Source organism: Protopterus annectens, chromosome 5.part0 (genome assembly GCF_019279795.1).
Source record: "Protopterus annectens isolate FY-2018-M chromosome 5.part0, PAN1.0, whole genome shotgun sequence".
Lineage (NCBI taxonomy): Eukaryota > Metazoa > Chordata > Ceratodontiformes > Protopteridae > Protopterus > Protopterus annectens.
Genome location: NC_056735.1, coordinates 962641409 through 962665041, shown reverse-complemented (window position 1 = coordinate 962665041; position 23633 = coordinate 962641409).

The following is a 23633-nucleotide window of genomic DNA, read 5'->3' as shown; positions in this document are numbered from 1 at the left end:
GAGGCATCTGTTTGAGGCACACAATCCTATTAGTGAAGTACTTCTGTGTTCTTTCCAGCTGTTGCAGGTGTCGAGTAAGGTACATTCCAAATGGGGCATTGCACTCTATTATGGGCCTGGTGAGTGATGAGTAGAGGGGCACAATACCTCTCTTGATCTAGATGTGAACCCTTTTGTGATTAGGTGGGCTATTCTAACCACTTTGGCAATGTGATTATCAAAGGAGAGGTTGCTATCTACCTGGGTCCGCAGATCCCTAATTACATCTTCTGTACTTAGTGGATTACCACCTATGTGATAATTCATGGGCACTTTGTTTTTCCCAAAGGGGATGACTATACACTTTTTGGCATTTAGCTTGAGGCCATGGTTCTGACACCAGGTGTTCATCTCCGTGAGACCCTTCTGGAGGATGTCTGTGTCAGCCGGAGAGTCGACTATGGCCTCCAGTTTGCAGTCATCTGTGAACTTGGTCAGCCATAGTCCTCCCGTGCTTGCCTGTACCTCAGAGAAGTATATACCGAACAGGAGGGGTCCCAGGACTGAGCCCTGTGGGATGCCACTTGTAACCGGTTTAGAGTCGGACATGGCACCTGTAACTCTGACCATGTAAGTTCTATCCGTGAGCCAGTTGGCAACCCATCTCGTGACATAGGGGTTGATGTTCAAGCTGGTAAGCTTATCTATAATGCCGGAGTGTGGAATGGTGTTGAAGGCCTTAGCGAGGTCCAGTTAGGCTGTGTGGACTACCTTTCCCTCATCTATAGCCTTGGTAACTGTTTCAAAGAAGTCAACTAGGTTTAGGAGGCAGGATCTGCCTTTAACAAAGCTGAATTGGGTAGGATCCAGTGTCTGGAGGTTCCCAATGTCTCTGTTAATGAGTTCCATGATGATGTGCTCCACAGCTTTGCAGACCAGGCTAGTCAGGCTTATAGGGTGATAGTTCCCAGGATCTGTTGTGGCACCACCTTTGTGGAGTGGGATAACTGTTGCTGTATGCCATTCTTTGGGTACATAGCCTATGGTAAGGCTAAGTTTGAATAGTGAATTTAGATGAGGGTTTAGTTCATTTTGGAGTTCGTGTAAGACGCAGCCTGGGATACCATCCGGTCCCATTGATGCTGTGTTTTTGGCTTTGGAGAGGGCTGTTTTCACCTGCGTGTCTGTGATGTCTGGGGCTCTACATTCTTCTGGGATGGACACAGTGCAATTGTTTAAACAGGATAATAATGAGGAAGTAAAACTACACTGGAATATCTATGATGGGAAGAAAACTGAAGTTAAAATCAACTTTTGCCTTCACATAGCCCAACCTTGTGTTTAGGATAGTATGTGTAGTGAAGTATATATGTTCAATACCCCAATGTGTATTAGTCAGGTCATGAAGGTCTATCCATCTGACATACATGTGGAAACAGTAATAATGCCTCTTTCATGGGAATGCATTTCACTGGACTTCTTACATTCACACACGTATAGGTCTAACTGAAGGGTCTATATTAGATCCATGAACGCTTAACTGTTCAAATCTCTAAAGGCCAACCTTTAGAAATTGAACAGTTAAGCGCTCGAATTTCTTTAAAAAATTAAAAAAAAAAATAGAACTGACAAAAAAAAAAACTAAAGGGTTTAAGCAGGGGGCAAGGGCCCTGCACCCCCCACACCCCCCACTACTTAAATATACCAACTCCAACATCACTCTACAGTGTAAGGAATGGGAAATTTCCCATTTCTGTACTGTAGTCCACTGAAGTGTGATCATGTAGTTGGTATATTTAAGTAGTGGGGGGTGTGGGGGGCACAGGCAGGCTTGCCCCCTGCTACAACCCTTTCATTTTATTTTTTTGTTTTTTAATTTATTTTGTTACAACTTTGAATGTTTAACTGTTCGATCTGTTAAGGTCGACCTTAACAGATTTGAACATTTAAGCATTCATCGTTGTAATATAGACCCTATCTGAAGTATATCTCCACCCATACTGAATGCAATTTGTCAGTAATAAACATGGTTGTAAAGGAGTTCTCCTGTAGCACTGACAAATAGTTACCTTGCTTGAAAATGTATGCATTATTTCTTATGTTTGATTTTCACATTGGTCAATTAACTTTTTAGTGTATAATTCCAGAAAGTTATGTGCCAAGTCCTCCTATTTAACCTCCAAAACAACAAGGATAACAAGTCAAGCCATTGAAACTGTTAGTGTTGGTGTGAATATATTCAGCATCCCACATGGCAAATCTTACTGCCATGTCTTACACCTTTGCTGCTGTTTGATAAAGTGCTTTCTGTCTTGCTTGCAAGTGCCTCTTTGTGCTTACCATCATGCAAATGCAGTTGGCATATTTGTGCGTGTTTGCATACTAGCCATTAAACTTGAGAATGGACTTTGGCAGCAATTCATCCTTAGAGTTGTTGCTTGACTTCTGCAGGCATAGCTGGCGTGGGAGATAATAGTGTTGAATTTAGATCAAAGAGTTGGGATGTGAATGACTCCAGGATTTTTGTGGCACTCCTCATGATGCACTACAGCCATAGGCTACTGCAGGGGGGCTACACTAGGTCTCAGTAAGCCTAATAACTATTGTAATTGTATGCAATACTCAGTACTGTGATATCATAACAGTACATTTGATTAAAGGTACAACAGAGTAAGACCTTCTCATTATACCCAAATGGACAAAGGTGCATAGACTGGATAATCATAAGCGTTCCTTGTTTGAAATTAAATAGTCATGTGATATGCCATGGATCTAATTCTCTAATTCTCTCTCTCTGCTTTTTTTTTGTCTCACCTCAGCCCTTCTCTCTCTCTTTTTTTTTTTTTTTTTTTTTGTGGTGGGGGAAATATTTTATATATCTAAATATGTTCTGTAGTCATACATTTCTGCTTACAAAACCTGACATGCAGCACAGAGAGTTAGACCAACCACTGTGGATTTTCCTGCCATCCCTCTAAAGGTTGCAGTACCAAAGCCAGCCCTTCTGAGTCCAAGCTGTCAGCACTGCCTAAACAACCCCTTCCCTACCTGGCCCATCCACATCAGGTAGCTCTGCCATAGCAGCTGTTGCACTGGTACCTCCCAGGAGTAGTATTAGTGGAGGTAGTGATTTTGTCACCTGTCAAGAGCTGAGAGGGCTGGAGGAGGGTATTATTCAATGGGGCCTCAGTGCCAAAATTGGCAGTGTCAAAAAGTTTTTTGTCACATTGCCAAGATAATGCCACATTGAGCACTAATACGGGAAACTGAGACAGGAGACAGTGATGATAGATCTAAGGGTGAGGAATAGATTCACTTTGTTCTTGCATGTGATGTGGGTGCACCTCCAGTGACCCCTACCTATCCCCAGTCATGGTGTCCCCCAGCCTTTGTGTCCATCACCATCCTTGCTTGTCTTGTAAGTTCTGTATGTATGTACCTGCTTCTTCATCTAACCTTCCTACCCAACCCTCACATTCCTTAACACCTTCCCTAGCAATCCTCTCTTTGAAAGAAAAAAAAAAGTAAAAAATGGACACCTGTCCCACAAAAAATAATGACACATACATAGCTCTCCACTTCACCTATCTGTCTTCTTGAGACACTTGATTTAGTACAATTTGCTGTACAACATTATTCTGTTGCTGTTGTTTTCATCTACTCTTGGTGTGGTTACAGTCCAAATTCAGCAAAATATGTTTACACTTCTACATTTATGTTCTGAAGAAGTGGCTATCTCTGGTTCTCTCACCCTGCCTTCATGTACATTCTTGTATTCTTTCCCATGTGCCCTCCCATCTGCTTGCCCTCCAATTCACCACTTTCTTATCAACCCCCTTTTCACACATTTAATCTGGTAAAAAATAGAATTACACAAAGCACACATAGCCAGAAATTGCCTATAGTAAAGCCTTCACTTTTTTTCCTAATTTTTTTATTATTACATTTTATAGAGCAAAAATATGATTTACAATCTCACAGAAAACTAAACATACATTATTGATTAACAACACATATAACAATATAAAATTACTCAATAAACCAGCAAAACAAACTATTTACATGAGTTCCTAAATTAATATGATCAAAAAATGTATTCAACGTATAATATGTGATCAAATGAGTCTATATTAGATAACAGAACTTCCAAAAGTTCGACTGTCATATGGTTGACACCATATGATCGAACTTTTAAAAGTTCAAAAATCTGATAAAAATATAAACTACACAAATAGCCTACCTGAACATTTTAAGCAGGGGGGCAAGCCCCCCTGCACCCCCCACATGGGGGAATGTGCCCACCACACCCCCAGCTCTTTAAATATACCAGCTCTAAGATCGCACTACAGTGCAGAAAAGGGAAATCTTTCCATTCTACACTGTATGGAGATCTCCATTAAAATGTTCAAACTTTAAAAAATTAGATCATATGGCATCAGCCATATGACAGTTGAACTTTTGAAATTTTGATTATCTAATATAGACCCAATCAAATAGTATATCAGTCATCTCTCTCTAGTATCTCCACCACTTTTTGCCAGGAGTTGCAATAAGAGGTGATCTTTTCTGGTCTTTTCTTGATAATTGATAATTCCATCTGAGGTACAGACAATACAATGCTTCTGAAATCTTTAAACATTGGAGACATTTCACTCGTCCAGTTTGTTGTGAATGTCTTGCATCCAATGGCTAAAAGGATCCATAGAAGTGAAAACTTTGCTCTAGAGACATATTGTGGAATGGGAGCATTAAACAAAATTAAATATTTATATAACTGAAACGTATCATTAAAAACTGTTTGTAAAAATGGTTTACCTTATCCCAAATTGTTTTAAGCAGATTACAAAAAAAAAAAAAAAAAAAAAAAAAAAAAAAACGTGTTGCCAGTCTGCCTTCAATTTTGCTTTACATCTCCAGCAGACAATTACTTGTTTAAACATTAATTCCAACCTGTGTGGTGTCAGAAAAGCCCTATGAAGATATTTCCATGCAAATAATTTCCATAGGATTGACAGGGGAAGTACATTTAGAAGAAGCAAACATTAATCTTTTCACATTATCATCAGGAGTTTGGCTGTTAATTATTTTATAATAATCCCAAAAGTTTTCTTTATAATATATTATAGTGCTTTTAATAATTTCAAAAACTGTTGATATTTAACCTTTTCCTTGGCCAGTATGATTTAAGTAAATCAGATAATCAACAAATTTAGGGACATTTTGTCTAATAATTGGACTCATTATCTCTAATGTATTTATAACATATTGCCTTAGATGTTGTATGCTAGCCACATATTACTGTCCAGACTAAATTTATTTTTAACTTGTTCTAGTGATAGAAGTTTGCCAATATGTAACAGTTCATGCCACTAGATTAGCTCTTTTTCTTTAAGAATTTTGATTGTGGTCATATCAAAAGCATTCATATAATCTTGGGTACAGGCAATGGGGTATAATAAAAATGTCCAAGCCTTGATATCTGGATTCTTGCTTAGATAATTATTGTATTAGTTTACTGTATCTGTTATAAATTTAGAACTTATATATTTCTTTTCATCAACGACTGTATATTCTCCCACCATCTGTGTATTGCAGTGACATTGAAGGACTTGATTCTAACCAAATGCTTTTGTGTATATGTTTACATCTAGCTGAATAAGAGGTGTTTAGCCACAAGGATAAGGTCTTTATGACAGATAATACTGCATAAACCTCTATATCTGGAAGATGTATGCCCCTCACTTCCCAATCATTCAAGTGATGATTAATAGCTATTCTGGGTCTACTATTAAACCATAAACAAATTAGCATTTATCTGTTGAACTGTTTTATATATTGTTTAGGGGAGGAGAGAATGCTTGTATAAAATACAATAGTTTGGGAAAAATAATTATTTTTATTATGTATAATCTGTCCTCCATTGTGAAAAAGAAGAAAAAACGTGATAAGTGTCCCAAAAAGAACAAGTAAAATACCAAAGACACTTTGCTATTCTGAAATACCACAAAACTTTTAGCTAAACCTCCTTTAATCAATGCTTTCATCAGCAAGACTTCATTAGAAAAGATAAAAAACAAGAACAAACAACATGATTAAATACTCATACTCAATTAAGCTCTAATAAAAATCACTCAATCAATTAAACACAAATAATACAATTTGAATAAACAAAAGCATCTTAAAAAGTGTTAAAAAATGTTCCATAAAATGTCACCATTACTAAAACCTTATTTGTTCACATATACACATTGAGCATGAGTATTTAAGCATGTTGTTTGCTCTTGTTTTCTATAATTTCTGATGAAGTCTTGCTGCCGAAAGCACTGATTAAAGGAGGTTCATGCTAAAGTTTTTGTGGTGTTTCAGAATAGAAAAGTGTATTTGGTATCTCATTGTGAAAAATAATTTATTCCATTTTTGTATGAGACGTTTCATATGATTTAAAATATTGTTATAGTTTGCAGTTAATGTCTCACTTGAATATTTGGTTAATATGACCCCTAAGTATTTAATTTTATTGTCAGGGGTAAGATATTGAGAACATTTCTTATTTAAATTATTTTCATCTGAGTTTATTAATGACAATTGTGTTTTATTTTCATTGAATTTAAGACCAGAAAGAGACTGAAAGCAATCGAAACTTCATTTTTAGATTATTCCCAACCAGTATGCCTTTAATGGTTGCACTCATTCTAATATAGTATGTAAAGGGGTCTATGAACAAAGCAAATAACAAAGGAGATAAAGGGCATCTTTGCATTGTACCCTTAGTAATTGATATAGAAGTAGAAAAACATGACCCAATTTTAACATAGGCTAAAGATTTCTCATAAAGTGATTTTAATAATTGAGTAAACTTATGTGAAAATCCATAATTTTTCTAGAGCTAGGATTAGATAATTCCAATAAACCAAATCAAAAGCATATATATAGACTCTTTGTAAGATTTATATAGTCAATCAAAGAAATTATTATTTTAATGTTATTATAAGTGTTCCTGCCCTTTATGAAGCCTGTTTGATCTTCATCTACTAATGAAGGGAGCACCTGCTTAATTTTATCTGCATGAGCTGACATGCATAATTTATAATTAACATTCAAAAGGGATATAGGTCTATAAAAGGAAGACTCATTAGCACCTTTTCAGATTTCAAAATAGGAAAAATTACTGTATACTTCCAAGAATGAGGTAGATCTATCTTTACTAAATTAAACACCCTTAACTACAAAACTATAGCTTCCTTAGCTAGGAGTATAAATATATCTGGAACAATATTATCAATACCAGGTGCTTTATTATGCTTTAGCATATTAATATGGGATTTTAAGTTCAGTCATTGTTATTTGTTTATCTTTTAACTTAATATGCTGGTCCTGTAATTTAAATTTAATGTTTGTCTTAGGAAAAAAACTTTACTTATTTTATTTTATTTATTTTATTTTACATTCTCCACAAAAGTCAAACACATCTAAGACTGAATCCAACCCGCCTCCCCCATTTCACTTCCAACCTGTCCCTACAGCTTTTATTCTCACCCTTCTACAGAAACTCAAACCTTGCACTCCCTCTGCTGACCAACTACCTGCAGAATACTTACAGCTAGCAGCCAAATCTATTGCCTACCCCATCTCCGTTCTCATCAATAGAAGCATTACTGAAGGATACGTCCCCATTCTTTGGAAAGTCTCACATATTATTCCCCTTCAAAAAGGGGGAGACTCCACTGACCTTTCCAACTATTGTCCCATAGCCCTACTTTCCCCTTTTTCTAAGGTTATGGAAAAGTGCATCCATAGGCAATTATTAGACCACCTTCTCCACAAAAACCTGCTCTCCAACTCCCAACATGGCTTCAGACCTTCCCACAGCACTACTACCGCCCTCCTCTCCTTCATGGACACCATCAACAAAAACCGCAACCTTAACATGCTCTCTTCTGTACTTTTCATTGACCTGTCCAAAGCTTTTGACATGGTAAATCACAATATACTCATAAACATTCTGAAATCCATGTCACTTGATGCACTAGCTATAAAATGGTTCCTATCCTACTTAAATAACAGACATCAAGCTGTGCTCTGGAATACCACTCTTTCGACCCAACTACCCGTTAATATTGGTGTCCCTCAAGGGTCCATATTAGGCCCACTCCTGTTTTCCTTATTCATCAATGACCTTCACAAAGCAGTTCCCCAAGCTACATGCATACAATACGCAGATGATTCTACACGTATATGCTCAGCCAAATCTGAATCTGAACTTCACTTCCTTACACAGAACTTATTTAGCTCAGTAGAACTATGGTTCACAAAACACTGTCTCTTATTAAATCCCAAAAAAACTAAACTTCTACTTTTTACACCTACCAATAAATCCCCACCAATTGACTTCACTATAGCCTCCTATAATAGCACCATTATATCCCAGGATCTTACTACCAAACTGCTAGGTATCACCATAGACAACAACCTTAACTTTGACACTCATATTAATAATATCTTGAAAACAACTAACAGAAAAATAGGCTCTCTATATAGGATCAAACCCTTCCTCACCCCTGCAACTAGAATAACTATCGCCCGCACCCATCTAATCTCTACCCTACTCTATGCCTCTCCCATTTTCACTAACCTGTCAAAAAACAACCTTAAAAAACTAGAAAACACCTACAACAACATAGCCAGATTTGCCACTGGTAACCCTTTTAAAACACACCACTGTATTAATCTAAAATACCTAGGGTGGCTTGAATTACAGCAACAGCTGAAATATAATCAACTGACCATTCCCCATAAAATTCTTTATCAACCGGATAAGACACCTATACTATCTAACCTTATTCATCCCTACAATAACCTGAGATCCCTAAGATCTTCACAAAAACTCGTCATAAATATTGTCAAATCAAACAATAGAGCTGGAGACTCTCTCTTCACTAACACTGTTGGGAAAATCTGGAACTTACTCCCCACTGAACTTTCAACACTTCCATCTATTTCCTTGTTCAAAAATAAACTTAAACTCTTCCTTAAAACTCATTGGATGTGCCCCTGTACTAAACCTGACTAACCTACATACTCTCACTACTTGTTTCAACCCCACCTTATATGCTCTCGCTACCTGTTTCTACCTCACTTCTCAGCTCAGTAACACTCTCATCAGAACTCAACTACCATTCTACCTCTACTACCTAGCCTTCCGATTAGTATACTCTCATAAAAGTTCCAATCTTCTTGATTAGAACTTTCTTACTCATCTTCTGTTCCAATCTTACTTTCCTTTTCTCCCCTTCTTATATCTGGAATTATATTATGTGCTTTACTATCAATCTTTCTGAACAGTTAAAATACAGCTTCATGATAAATTGTATTATGTTTAGTCAATATTTTGTGTTATATACTCTATATACCTGTAACCACTTTTTAGCTAATGCTGCCTTACTTATTATTAATGTAGTTGATCTCATGTATTTACTTCTGTATATATGTACTGTTATTGAAGTTTGGAGCTTATCTCCCCAGGCCTCTACTGAAAATGGACATATATCCAGCTAGACTAGCCCGGTCAACAAATGTAAAATAAAATAAAATAAATCAATTTGTTAACCAGGATGGTTCAACTGGATGAGGTCCATTTACAGAGGAGGCCAGGGGAGGGTCTGATAATTGAAGAGAAGAGAGAAAGATGGTGGTAGCATACACTAGGATTAAGTAACACATGGACATAGCCAAGAGCTAATAAGATGAGCCTTACGGGAGTTTTTGAATTGTTTGGTATTAGGTGCAGAAGCCACCAAGGGAGGGAGATTATACTAACTTTTTGCTACACTGTGAGAAATAAAGCTTTACCTGATGTGTTGTCGGATGTGGGGATAGAGAGGAATGATTTGTTGGCAGAGCAGAGTGGTCAATTTGGAATGCAGTTAGTCAGTAGTTCCCTAAGGGCTGGAGTTTTTTCAGGATATTTTAGGTTGTTATAAGCTATGACTAGTTGGTGGTAGGTTAATAACTGTGGGAGCTCAAGCCACTGAAGTTGCTTAAGAGGTATACAATGGTGTGTTCTAAACAGGGAATTTTTTGCAAACTTGGCGATTTTGTTATAACATCACTCAAGTTTCTCCGGGTCAGATTTTCTTACATAGGTGAGAATAAGTGCTGCATACATGAGTGTGGGAAGAAGGTGGGTTTGAGCTAGGGGGACCCGAGCTTGATCTGATAGAAAGTCTTTTTGTCTGTATAGGGACCCCATTTGTTGTGCACCATTTTAATAGTTTGAGAGATATGGATGTCAAAGTGTAGGGTGTTATCTATTTAGACACCAAAAAGCTTGGTGTGGAGAGAGGGTGAAATGACAGTTCCATTATTGGAGTAGACAGAAAAAGTGAGTGGAGTGGTTTTGATTTGTTTGGGGTAAATAGAAGTAGTTTTGTTTTGTTGGGATTTAAGATAAGTTGAATATCTGTGATCCACCTTTCTACTAAGGTAAAATATTCCTGGGTGAGATGCTGTAGGGTGGTGAGATTTGGGGTGGAACAGATCAGGGTGGAATCATCTGCATACTGTATCAGTGAAGTCTGTAGGGTAGAGGTATGTAGATTATTGGTAAAGATAGAAAAAAAACAGTGGACCGAGTATGGAACCTTGAGGTACACCAATGGTAATTGGGAGTAAAGATGATATGATTCTTTGCCACTGGACAGCTTGTTGTCAGTCTGATAGTTTTTAAACCATGCAAAAGTGTTAGGGGCAAAGTATAGAGAGGTAAGAGTATCTATTAGAATGGAGTGGGAAACCATGTCAAATGCTTTGGAGAGGTCCAGGAATATAGCAGATACAAGTCTGTTGTTATTTCTATGTTGGTTAACCAGGTTTGTGAAAGAGAGAAGGGCTGAAGTTGTGCTGCGGTGTGGGCAGAAACCATGTTATGTAAAGGAGAAGAGATTGTTAGAGTCTAGGAAATGCATGACCTGAGAGTGTATGCATTTCTCAAGCATCTTTGATAAAGGAGACAAAATGGCTATTGGGTGATATTTAGAGAAATCATAGGAATTCCCACCCTTATGAAGGGGGATAACGTAAGAGATATTCCATAGTTGAGGGATGTGGGGTTCTTATATGAAGCGGTTAAGATTGAGGCTGGGTAGGATAGAGAGTCGGCAGCCATTTTTAGGAAATGAGCAGGTATACCATCTGCTGCAAGAGTAGTGGGTTTAAGTTTTAAGAGGTATTTTTTTATTACTGAGGTTGGGACAGGAGAGAATGTAAAGGGAGGTGAGTTGTTAGGAGTTGTTGGTATGGATGAGTAGCTATTTTTGGAAAGTTGAGTTGGTAGTGATTTAATGGATTCAGTAAAGTGGTGATTAAGTTGGGAGGCTATATCACTATCTGTTTTTGTAGAGGCGGAGGTGGGAGCTGGTGTGGAGGTTTTACCAGATTTTAGTAGGGAGTTTATTGCATGCCAGAACTTTTGGGGGTTCTTGGAGTGCTTATTTTGAATATCTAGAAAGTAGTTCTGTTTATCAAGCTTTGTTTGTTTTTTGACCTGATTCCTAAGGTGTTGATAGTTTTGTTTGGATAGACAAGTGTTATATTTCTTCCAGGTTTTCCATGCCTTGTCTCTGGTTTTTAATAGGCTCTAGCGGATTTAGTAAGCCAAGAAGCATAGTGTTGCTTAGCTCTAATTTTTCTTACTGGGGCAGCTGAATCACGGATGTCAGTAAGAGTACTATTAAAATAGTCCACTGCTTGATCTAGGTCAAAGTTGTGTAGTGGTTCCCAGTTACATTTTTTTTAAAATAGTGTTGAGTTCTAAAGGGTTAACATTGTGATCATTTCTGACTTGTCTATAGACTGTAGGTTTGGGTAAGTTAGTACGTTTTTATAGGAGGAAAGTAGGGAGATGGTCACTAAGTCCGTCAGGTAGACTACCTACTTGGTAATTATGTTCAGGGTAATTTACTAATGTCCAATCTAGTATAGATTCCTTATGGGATTTTTTGTCTACTCTAATTGGTTCTTGAATGAGTTGAGAAAATCCATATAGGCTGATGTGGTTAGTGGGGTTTTTAGAGTTACAGGCTAGCCAGTCAGTGTTTAGGGCACATAAAATAGTTTCCTGTGGGAGATTATCCTTTGACCATTGTAGAATCTCCTCAATTATTGGAGCGTTATTACCTGGAGGGATATATGCAGAGAGAATATTGATGCTCTTTTCTTATTTAACAGTAGGACAAAGCCTACAATCTCAGCAGTATTAAATTTAGGTAGAGAAGTTAGTAGAGGTTGGAGAGAAATTGTGTTTTTATAAACAATTGCAATGCCCCCACCCTTATTTCCTGTTCTATCTAGCTGTAGGATCTTATATCCTGGAGGGAGAATTTCTTCATTCTGTGTGCTGGGTTTTAGCCAGGTCTCTGTTATGATAAGGATGTTGGAGGAGTAGTGAGTTGTGAATGCGTGTAAGTGAGGAAGTTTGTTTAATATACTGTTCAAGTTAAGATTGATGATTATTAGATCTGCAGTGTGTTTGTTTGGGGGTATAATGTTGCTTGGCCCTGGATTTAGGTGAATATCCCCCGAGGTAAGGAGGTATTTCTTTAATGAAAATTGAAGTTTGGTAGTTTGTAGAATATCTATGTGGAGTTTACGTGATGTTTTTCTAGTGCAGAATAGTGAAACATACCTGTTATGTAAAAATAGTATTGTGTTGTCACTAAATAAAGGGGGGGCTATAGGAAAGCTTATGTGTGTAATAACAGGTGTGAAGGTATGTGTTGTATGGTAGGTGGTGTGTGGTAGTGGTATGTTTGTGTGTAAGGGTGTAACATAGGTTAGAGTTGTGAGGGTTAGTAGGAGAGATGAAAGTAAGGCCTGCATAGTTTGGGTTTGTGGTATTTGGATGCAAGTGGTAAATTAGGGGTGTGGTTAGGGTGGTTGCAGGTGAGTGGCTGTAGGGAGTGGTCAGGTGATTGGGGGTTAGAATAAATGTAGAAGTAGTGGGGATGGGTGGGAATTGGGGTCAGGGTAGGGGAGCGGAGTGAGCCTAGCATAGCGAGGCGAACGGAGCGGGGCTCAGCCACCACGAGATTACAGAGACAATCAGTGAGCTCTAATCAGGGATAGCAGGAAAAAACAGCCAAATTGGAGTAAGAACACTTAGAAAGCTGTGCCTTTTAGTTTGGTTTTAGAGCTGCTTCAGACAGGTAACTGAAGCAGATTTATACTCTTTCACATAGTATTTTGCTGGGCGAGTCTGTTGGGCAGGGGATGACCTCAGAGTGTTTAACCCGTCGGGAGAAGAGTTTAGAAAGCTGTGCTCTTTAGTTTGGTTTTGGAGCTGCTTCAGCTTCAGCTTATTATTTTTGTGGTTCTAGTTCAGCACATTGTGAGTTAATATTATAAAAATGCATTTTAAATGCTTCCAGTATTCCTTCCAAGTCTGACACTTTCTTCCTGGTGCCTTGTATATATAAACATCCTTTATCTGATTTTATTTTATTATCTTTTTAGTTCTATTTGCCATTCTCTTCTGATTTCTAGGGATCATTGAATAAGAACCAAGTCTAATCTTCTCTAGCTCAATCATAGTTTTGTGATGCAATATTTCTAAATATTTTTTACTCTTATCTTCCAGTTCATTAGTTAAGTGCTTCATCCCTTTTTGAATGTTAAATTTTAACCTGTCAATGTTTGCTTGCAGCTCCACCAAATCTTTATTCCATTGCTTTCTCTTATTATTATACCATACTATATATATATATATATGGATCCCTATCACAACACCAACACGCCACAAACCCGACACTCAAAACAACGACACCAAAACATCGAAAACGTACAAAACCGACAACTCACAAAACTGAACACCATAACACCGACACCCAAAACACCGACACACAAAACGTAAACTACACATAACACACAACTATACATGCACTAACCCTAACCCAAACCCTAACCCTAAGGTCCGACACTACCACACACTTACCCTACCCGCACCCTAACCCTAACTCACTTAACTCGCTACTAAACCTACATTCCGTCACTATTGCACACTTACCCTACCCGCATCCTAACCCTAACTCACTTAACCCGCCACTACACCTAACGTCCGTCACTAACGCACACTCACCTTTCCCGCACCCTAACCCTAAATCCCACACTATCTCACACTTACCTGTCCTCTCCCTAACGCTAAATCCCTCACTATCGCACACTTACCTGTCCGCTCCCTAATGCTAAATCCCTCACTAGCACACACTTACCTGTTCACTCCCTAACGCTAAATCCCTCACTATCGCACATTTACCGACTCACGCTCACACATTGCCCATGTCGGTGTTTCAGCTGTCGGGATTTCACATTGTTGATCATCTGTCTGGTCGGTCTTCTCGAGTCGGTCTTCTTAGCGTTGGTGTTTCAGTGTGTCGATGAAGTCAAGGGACCCATACATATATATATATATAGATATATATAGATATATATAGATACATATATATATATATATATATATATATATATATATATACATATATGCATGTATGGGTCTACGTCAAATGCTCATTTGAATGAAACCCATATAACCTACAGTTTAGAAAGCTTAGACAACATTACCGAAACTTCAAATTAATGAAACATGACAATAACAAAAAACAAAAACCAGAAAATCATTTACCTAAAAACCTTTACCTTCCATAAACAAACACAAAAACAAAACAACACCATACACGGCTAAAACACCATACAAGAACTTACCTTTCCCATAACTCCACAGTGCATTAATGTAATATAACAAGAAACTGAGTACATCATTTCTGCAGGGGGGCAGGCCCCCATGCAATTCCCATGTTGGGGCACCCCCCCACCCACCCACCCACACCCCCATAAATGAATTATATCAACTCTGAGATCGTAAAAGGGCATATTTCCATCCAGGTACCTACTGCTCAAACAGACTGCAGGTCAGTAACTGATTTGGGTTTTTGGTTTTTGTTATTGTAAGGTTTTGTTAATTTGAAATTTCAGTAATGTTGTCTCGGTTATGAGGGTTTCATTCAAATGAGTATTCGCTTATCTGAATGGGACCCATATATATATATATATATATATATATATATATATATATATATATATATATATATATATATATATAAAGTGCCTTCAGTGAGGTTTGTAGGTTCATTGGTTCATATGGAGCCTTTACAAGCCTAGTCCATAAGAGTACCCTGCCATCGTGCCACCTGACCTTAGTTCCCAGTGCCTCTGTTGAGTAGAGCCACTGGAGTGATCCCTGGGATGAATTTTCTATTTCTCATCCACTCATCAAGATTTTTTTTGAAGAGGGACAGTGAGGTGCTCTGCTTGACATGTATAGGAAATCTATTCCATAGCATGGGCAGTCTCTGGGTTATGAACCTGTCCCTCCAGCATGTTCTGTTGATTGTGGTAATGAGGTTGAGGTCTCTGGAGTGTGTGGTGTGGAGGGATTGGGATTTCTTTAGATGCAGCATTTCTAACAGAGCTGGGTCAGACATGACTTTATAAGTCAAGCAGAGATTGCTTCTAAGGAGGCAATATGAGACAGAGAATAGTTGGAGTTTTTTTAGTCTGTCCATATAGAACAAATGTTTAAGACCTAGGATCCTCTTTGTGAGGTACTTTTGCGGCCTCTCCAGTAGTTGCAGGTGTTTAGTGAGGTACATGCTAAATGGGGCATTGTACTCAATGATTGGCTTAATGAGGGAAGAGTAGAGGGAGACAATGACCTTTTTCTTCCTGGATGCAAAACCCTTAGTAATGAGATATGCCACATAGAAGGACTTTCTGACCACAGTGGCAATGTGGTGTTCAAAAGAGAGGTTGCTGTCAACCTGTGTTCCCAGATCTCTTATAATGCCTTCTGTGTTCAGTGGACTATCATCAATGTGGTAATCCATGGGAACCGGGTTTTCCCCAAAAGGGATGATGACCCATATTTTGGCATTGAGCTTAAGGCCATGGTTTTGACACCAATCATTGGTCTCAGTGAGGCCTTTCTGTAGAATGTCAGCATGACTCGGGGAGTTAATAATTGCTCCCAACTTGCAATCATCTGCGAACTTTGTCAGCTAGAGTCCCTTCATGTTGGCGCGGACTTCAGAGAAATAGATACCAAACAGGAGAGGACCCAGGACCAAACCCTGTGGGACTCCACTGATGACTGATCAGCAGTCTGACTTAGAGTCAGCTACTTTCACATTGTGGGTTCTACCTGTGAGCCAGTTTGCAATTTACCTAGTGATATAGGGGTTGATGCCTAGCTTATTGAGTTTTTCTATGATTCCTGAGTGGAGAGTGGTATCAAACGCCTTGGCCAGATCAACGTAGGCTGTATGAACCACCTTGCCTTCATCCGCAGCTCTGGTGACTGACTTATTTCAAAGAAGGCTTGTATTTCCTTGATAAAAAATATTAAAATATTAAAATCTTTTAAATGTGTTATATAAGATGGTATTCTAGTGATAGGCACCTTTGTCTTGTGTGCATTTCTAAGTCAAATGTAAGTGCAGTATATCTGATAAGGGACAAGAAATTACTTTAACTTTATCTAGCTTTGCAATTAATTCTCTTGATAAATATACTCTATCAATTCTTCAATGAGAACTATGCCTATGTGAACAGAATGTGTAAAATAAAGAATCTGGGTCAGCATATTTATTTATCTCTACTAAATTAAACTTGTCAGTAAATTCAGCCAATGCCTTTGATGATGCAGTTTTCCTAGATGTGTTTATAGAGTTAGTGCCATTTTGATTTATTATACAGTTAAAATCTTTAGCTAATATAATATTTCCTTTAGAATATTGCATAATGTATTTTATGTGTTGCTTAACTACTTTAACTCCTAGACCAGGAATCCATTAGAGATTCATTAAAGTTACCAAGCAAAGTATTCCTGATCTATCTTGATAAGTATTTATAACTTTAGGCATAATGGCTGAGTTTTTCCATAAGATCATTACACCTCTTGCTTTTGTTTATGATGTGAGCTTGCTAAAATCATATAGTTACTAATACTGAATTTGTTTAAATCTACTTGTAAAAGATGTATTTCTTGTGAAAATATAAGCTGTGGATTAGAGATTTTAAGTCTTTAATTAAACTTCCCCTTTTACAACTATTGTTTAAACCATTTACATTAACAGAAATACATTTCATACTTAAACTATTTACAGAATTTCTAATCATGTATATGTGGTGCTACCAGAGAGAAGAGCAAAAACAGACATATAACTTGAGGAAATTACTTGATTATTTGTAAAGTGATTATATTTCTAATGTATATAGGCACCCAAAAAAGAAGAAAAAAGAAATAAAACATTAAATATGTAATTAAAAAAACAGACCATGCAGTCTATGGGGAAAAATCCTACACCTGAATTGCCAAGCTATCCAAGTTCACCCTCTAAAGCCCCTATCCAAGTTATCCTCAAGTCTGTCTAATAGATTTACTTATAACAGAAAGTAGCCAGTTATTATTTTAAGCTATCTATCTAAATGATGCACGAATGTATACCAGTCTCCAAATAAAAGGGATAGCACCACTTAATTAGTAAACCCAGACTAAGTCGTAGTGGCTATAATAAGCAATAATACAAATATCACTGGTTCACTATACACTTCTAATAACCAACAGGAAATAGTTATTTCATACATTCTACTAGAAGAAATACATACTAAAAAACATTTTATTCTTTAAATATATTATATACATAAATAGAGCTGTTAAACATTGTTTAATGAGCTTGTAAAACCAATTAGGCTAACAGTCTATGTATCATTATAAATAGACAGCATGAATGGCTCATGTTTGACCTTTTAACTAGTGTGGTTATGTCATGTCTGAGCCATTTAATTTTATTTTGAGCTGGTTGCACTTTTGTGAAGGGATTTAGGCTATGGAATTACTTGAGCTCAAGAAAAGGACTTAGAAAATAGAAGACAAAGTGCTTTAGCTTGTGGTCTCAGTGGGATGCTAAGAAAAAAAGGTAAGTGAACTATAAAAAAACACTTCAGAAATTGGTCTCAAGCTTGTGAAGCAATTAATTGTAATCTCCTTTACTACATGGCTGTATGTTGTCATTGTTGTTAGTCTTTCGGCTTTTTCCCGGTAAGGGGTCACCACAGTGGAACTCCGGTCCGCTAATGATTGGCAGTAGATTACTACTTGGCTGTATACATGTCTCAATTAAGCATTTAACTTTTAAAAAATATCCAAAAGCATGGAATCCATAAGTAAATGTTAAATAAATACAGATATTTAAAGGACTAGTTAAATATATATTATTAGTATAATTCCTAATGTAAAATCTATGCAGCAGTGTTACGAAAACATTACATTTTCACCTTTCTATATGTTAGTGCACTTTAACCACTATTTAGTTGTTACTTATAAGCATTAAATTCACCACAAAAATTAATAGAAGGTATAAAAGTGCAACGGGTTAAGTGAAATAAGATTGAGCTATCTTTCCTAGTATTTAGCCATGGTGCCATCATATTTTGCTCAAAATAGCAGGTTATAGATGCCCCAAAAACTCGAGACTCGGATACCAATGTACACGAATTTTATTGTAGAAAAGAGCACAGCACTATAAGCTCATATGCTGGGTTGAGCGCTTTCATCTGTCACAACACAGATTTCATCAGAACCAATGAGCTCCTACAGTCCATTCATTTTATAACATTTTTGGCGCCAAAATCACTCAATCAATAGTTTTCAATTAAAAAATACTAATTTAAAAATTCTTAAGCTTACTAATTATATACAATAATTTATATACAAATTTTTTTTTTTTTTTTTTTTTTTTTTTAACATTATTTTATAACAATACAGTCTACCTAATATTGTTAGCTTCTGTTGTAGTCCTATTAATAAAAATTATAAATATGTTTTATTTTTACTGCCATCTACCTCATTGAAATATGTAACAATTGTGAATGAATGTCAATAATAAATATCATGTATACCTTATGTAGTGCACTGAATAAATATATATATACACATATCTTGAATATAGATTCATGTTTAACTTTTTCTTTACATATGCAAAAGATACAAATAAAAGTAGCCAATACCCTGTTGACGTTATACCAATGTCTATAGAATACCCTAAATGTGTATGAATATCCTTGTACTTGTAAATTATCAACACCATGGTAATATGCAAAAATGGGAATTGCAACTCACAACGAATTGTTTATATAGCTACCTGTACGAAATGCTCGGCCTTTTATATAGGCAAAACTGAGAGGAAGTTTAAAACACGTATATATGAGCATATGTATAGGATAAAAAAGGGTGATTCAAAAAATGCACTTTGTAAGCATATTTTAGACAAGGGGACAGATCACAACTTTACTTTTGCCATCATAGACCAGGTAGAGATCAGTGACAGAGGTGGAAATTGGAAGACATATCTGGCATGTGTTGAAAGTAAATGGCAAATATGTACAGACGCAACAACACCCCCTGGTATAAACGATTATATCAGTTTAAAACCGTTTTTGGCATTGAACTAGTTTAGAACATAGGACATTGTTCATACAAGCAGGATTATAAATATTCAATCTGTTAGTATTTGGAATACAGTATATTGTTTACATTTTTATATCCCTTTTAGTATATACATGAATCTTTTACAAGTACAAGGATATTCATACACATTTAGGGTATTCTATAGACATTGGTATAACGTCAACAGGGTATTGGCTACTTTTATTTGTATCTTTTGCATATGTAAAGAAAAAGTTAAACATGAATCTATATTCAAGATATGTGTATATATATATTTATTCAGTGCACTACATAAGGTATACATGATATTTATTATTGACATTCATTCACAATTGTTACATATTTCAATGAGGTAGATGGCAGTAAAAATAAAACATATTTATAATTTTTATTAATAGGACTACAACAGAAGCTAACAATATTAGGTAGATTGTATTGTTATAAAATAATGTTAAAAAAAAAAAAAAAAAGAATTTGTATATAAATTATTGTATATAATTAGTAAGCTTAAGAATTTTTAAATTAGTATTTTTTAATTGAAAACTATTGATTGAGTGATTTTGGTGCCAAAAATGTTATAAAATGAATGGACTGTAGGAGCTCATTGGTTCTGATGAAATCTGTGTTGTGACAGATGAAAGCGCTCAACCCAGCATATGAGCTTATAGTGTTGTGCTCTTTTCTACAATAAAATTCGTGTACATTGGTATCCGAGTCTCGAGTTTTTGGGGCGTCTATAACCTGCTATTTTGAGCAAAGTACTGTTGCTGAGAGCTATTTTTTCTTTAATGGTGCCATCATATGGCAATGAGAGCAGTGTGTTACGTTTTGAAGCTGTTAAACCATACATGTGTACCTTTATAATTACTGAATTGCTTTATTTTGAATTTAGATTATTAAAAAGGCACCGTATATGAGGTTTGGTAGCAAACCAATTTGTCCAGGGACATCTTCAGGCAGGGATTAGGTAGAAATAGTAATGGGAATTAAGATAGTAGGGTAAGAAAGTTAGTTGGGAGGATGAAAGGGTTAAATAGGAAAGTAGGATAATTGAGAGGAAATGAGGTAAGAGCAGGGAGGGGCTTAATGGGTTTTATGTGAGTGTAACTGGGTAAGGAATCACATTTTGTCATGATCTTGCTATAGTGCAGGATTTTGCCAGTGACGACCTGTAGGTAATTAGGTACTGTGTGTGCAGGTAGGCCTTTGTTTAATAGTTGTGTGTGGGAGATGGATAATGGTGGCAGATGTCTGGGTTTTGTATATATGTATTTTTATATATATATATATATATATATATATATATATATATTTTTTTTTGTGTGTGTGTGTGTGTGTGTGTGTGTGTGTGTGTGTGTGTGTGTGTGTGTGAGTGTGTGTGTGTGTGTGTGTGTGTGTGTGTGTGTGTGTGTGTGTTGTTCCCAGGTTAGTCATTGTAGTTTGATTCTTGGTAAAGGGGGAGATGTTTAGGGGGAGAGGGCTGGATGTAAGAATATAAAAAAAAAAGAAAGAAAGAAAAATCAAATCATTAATAAAATAGCATGTGGGTGGGGTTGACGCATGGTAGATCAGGCAATGGGTGCATGGTGACTTAGTTGAGGGAGTTTTCTCATATTCCTCTCATGTTAATTCTTCCCTTCAACTGGTGTTTGAGGAAGGAGAGAGCAAATACAGAGGACCTGTGTTTTCCACTTTAGTGGTGTGTAGTTTACTCTGTGCAGTTGTTAGTTTGCAGGTGCACTGAATGGTATGTGACATGCTTCTAGTCTTTCTTTTGGCTAACAGTAGTCACATTTCAAACTGTTTTTTATGTATCTGGTGGTTTGCTGGTGGTTCAGATTCCATTGGTGGGGTAGTGTGGTCGGGGGGGGGGGTTGAGATGGCCCAGTGATGTGGTGCGAGCTATTTCGCAGGCTTCCAGATTTTCTGTCTATGGTGGCACACCACTCATGCACAGTGTGACATTAAGCCTTTAAGGAAGGTAACGTGCAATACCTCTTAACTGTACACATTTTTGCAAAAGGTCCAGACTTTCTGCCGTATAATTTTAGCCCGTTTTTCCATATGTTTGTGCTTTTCTGGCAAATGACTGGTAAATCATTAATGTCTGAAGTTAGAGGATGATGACAGACAGTTGAGTTTGAGACTTCATCCGTTCGGTGAATACATGCTGTTGCAAAACCTATTGGTCTATTGTCTTGCTAAATTGGTGGGGTGATGTTTAAAGGTAGTCCCTATTTTTGAGCCTTTGTCCCACTTGTGGCTTTGTCCAGATTTCTTACTCTGGGGGGGGGGGGGGTTCACAGGTGTGTGGCGTGCTTGCACAGAGCATGGCTAGTATAGCACCTTAATAAATGTACACAGCACCACAATAAACTATTAAAAGACAAAGAGCAGCAACCGATTCAGCTTCAGGAACCACAGGCAGTACGCACACGCAACGAATGGTTCACACAATGAATAGTTTACCTAGGTTTCGTCCTTTAATTTTAAACAGACTTCCTCAGAACTACAATCAAATGTATTAACACTAACACAGCCTTTAAATACTCACATTACCATACATAAATTGATTAATTAATTGATTCCAATTAACCCATGAATGCACATCGATATAAAAATCCATTTCATTAAAAAGGACAAAAACATAACTATATATGTATATATGAAATGAATATTTCAATTATTGCTTTGCATTATTCCCATTGATATCAATACAACTATAACCTTAATAACAACACATTTAAAATAAAAAAATAATGAATAAAAATATATAATATAAATAAATATAACAAAAATATGATGTATGAAGTACAAATTGGTCATTAAATTTAATTGTATTAACCCATAAGATGTCTATACTTTAAAATAGGGGCAATACTGATGTGGTCATTTATACCAGGAAAAGTAGTGGCCTCTAATATTAACTGCCACTTCATCTCACTGATATCAAGATGGACATCCAAAACACTTCCTTGACTGTCCTTAACAATGTGTTGTATGACACAAAACTTGAAGTCATGCCCTTTAAATGATTCAATGTGCCTGACCAGGGCATTAGTATTTCTCATGTGCTTGATGTCAAGCACATGCTCCCTAATTCTATCCCTAAATGCCCTACTAGTCTTACCTATATACAAGGCAGGACAACAACAGCATTTAGCTAAATAAACCACATTGTTAGTTCCACTACTTTTCCTGGTATAAATGACCACATCAGTATTGCCCCTATTTTAAAGTATAGACATCTTATGGGTTAATACAATTAAATTTAATGACCAATTTGTACTTCATACATCATATTTTTGTTATATTTATTTATATTATATATTTTTATTCATTGTTTTTTCATTTTAAATGTGTTGTTATTAAGGTTATAGTTGTATTGATATCAATGGGAATAATGCAAAGCAATAATTGAAATATTCATTTCATATATACATATATACTTGTGTTTTTGTTCTTTTTAATGAAATGAATTTTTATATCAATGTGCATTCATGGGTTAATTGGAATCAATTAATTAATCAATTTATGTATGGTAATGTGAGTATTTAAAGGCTGTGTTAGTGATAATACATTTGATTGTAGTTCTGAGGAAGTCTGTTTAAAATTAAAGGACGAAACCTAGGTAAACTATTCGTTGTGTGAACCATTCGTTGCATGTGCGTACTGCCTGTGGTTCCTGAAGCTGAATCTGTTGCTGCTCTTTGTCTTTTAATAGTTTATTGTGGTGCTGTGTACATTTATTAGTTTGTTATGGAGAGCGTGGAATCGAGTTCGGACATCATGGGACTGCTGGAACGCATTAACAATCAACTTACTGAGCATACTATGCAAATAAAACAGTTGGTGGATAGACAACAGTGTGTGGTTAGTCATAGTGGGACTTTTGGCAGTCTTGGTGTTCCATTAACACAGCCAACGCCAAGAATGTTGTCATCTTCAAGTTCAGCAACTTGAACTCTTGAGGTGAATACCGGGGAGAGAGAGTGCCTAATGAGGCTAGTGTGAACAGCAATGCTAAGAAATGTGGTGGAGACATGGATAAAATGCGATGGAAAGTCAATAAGTATAATTTCCAGCAAGATAGCATAAT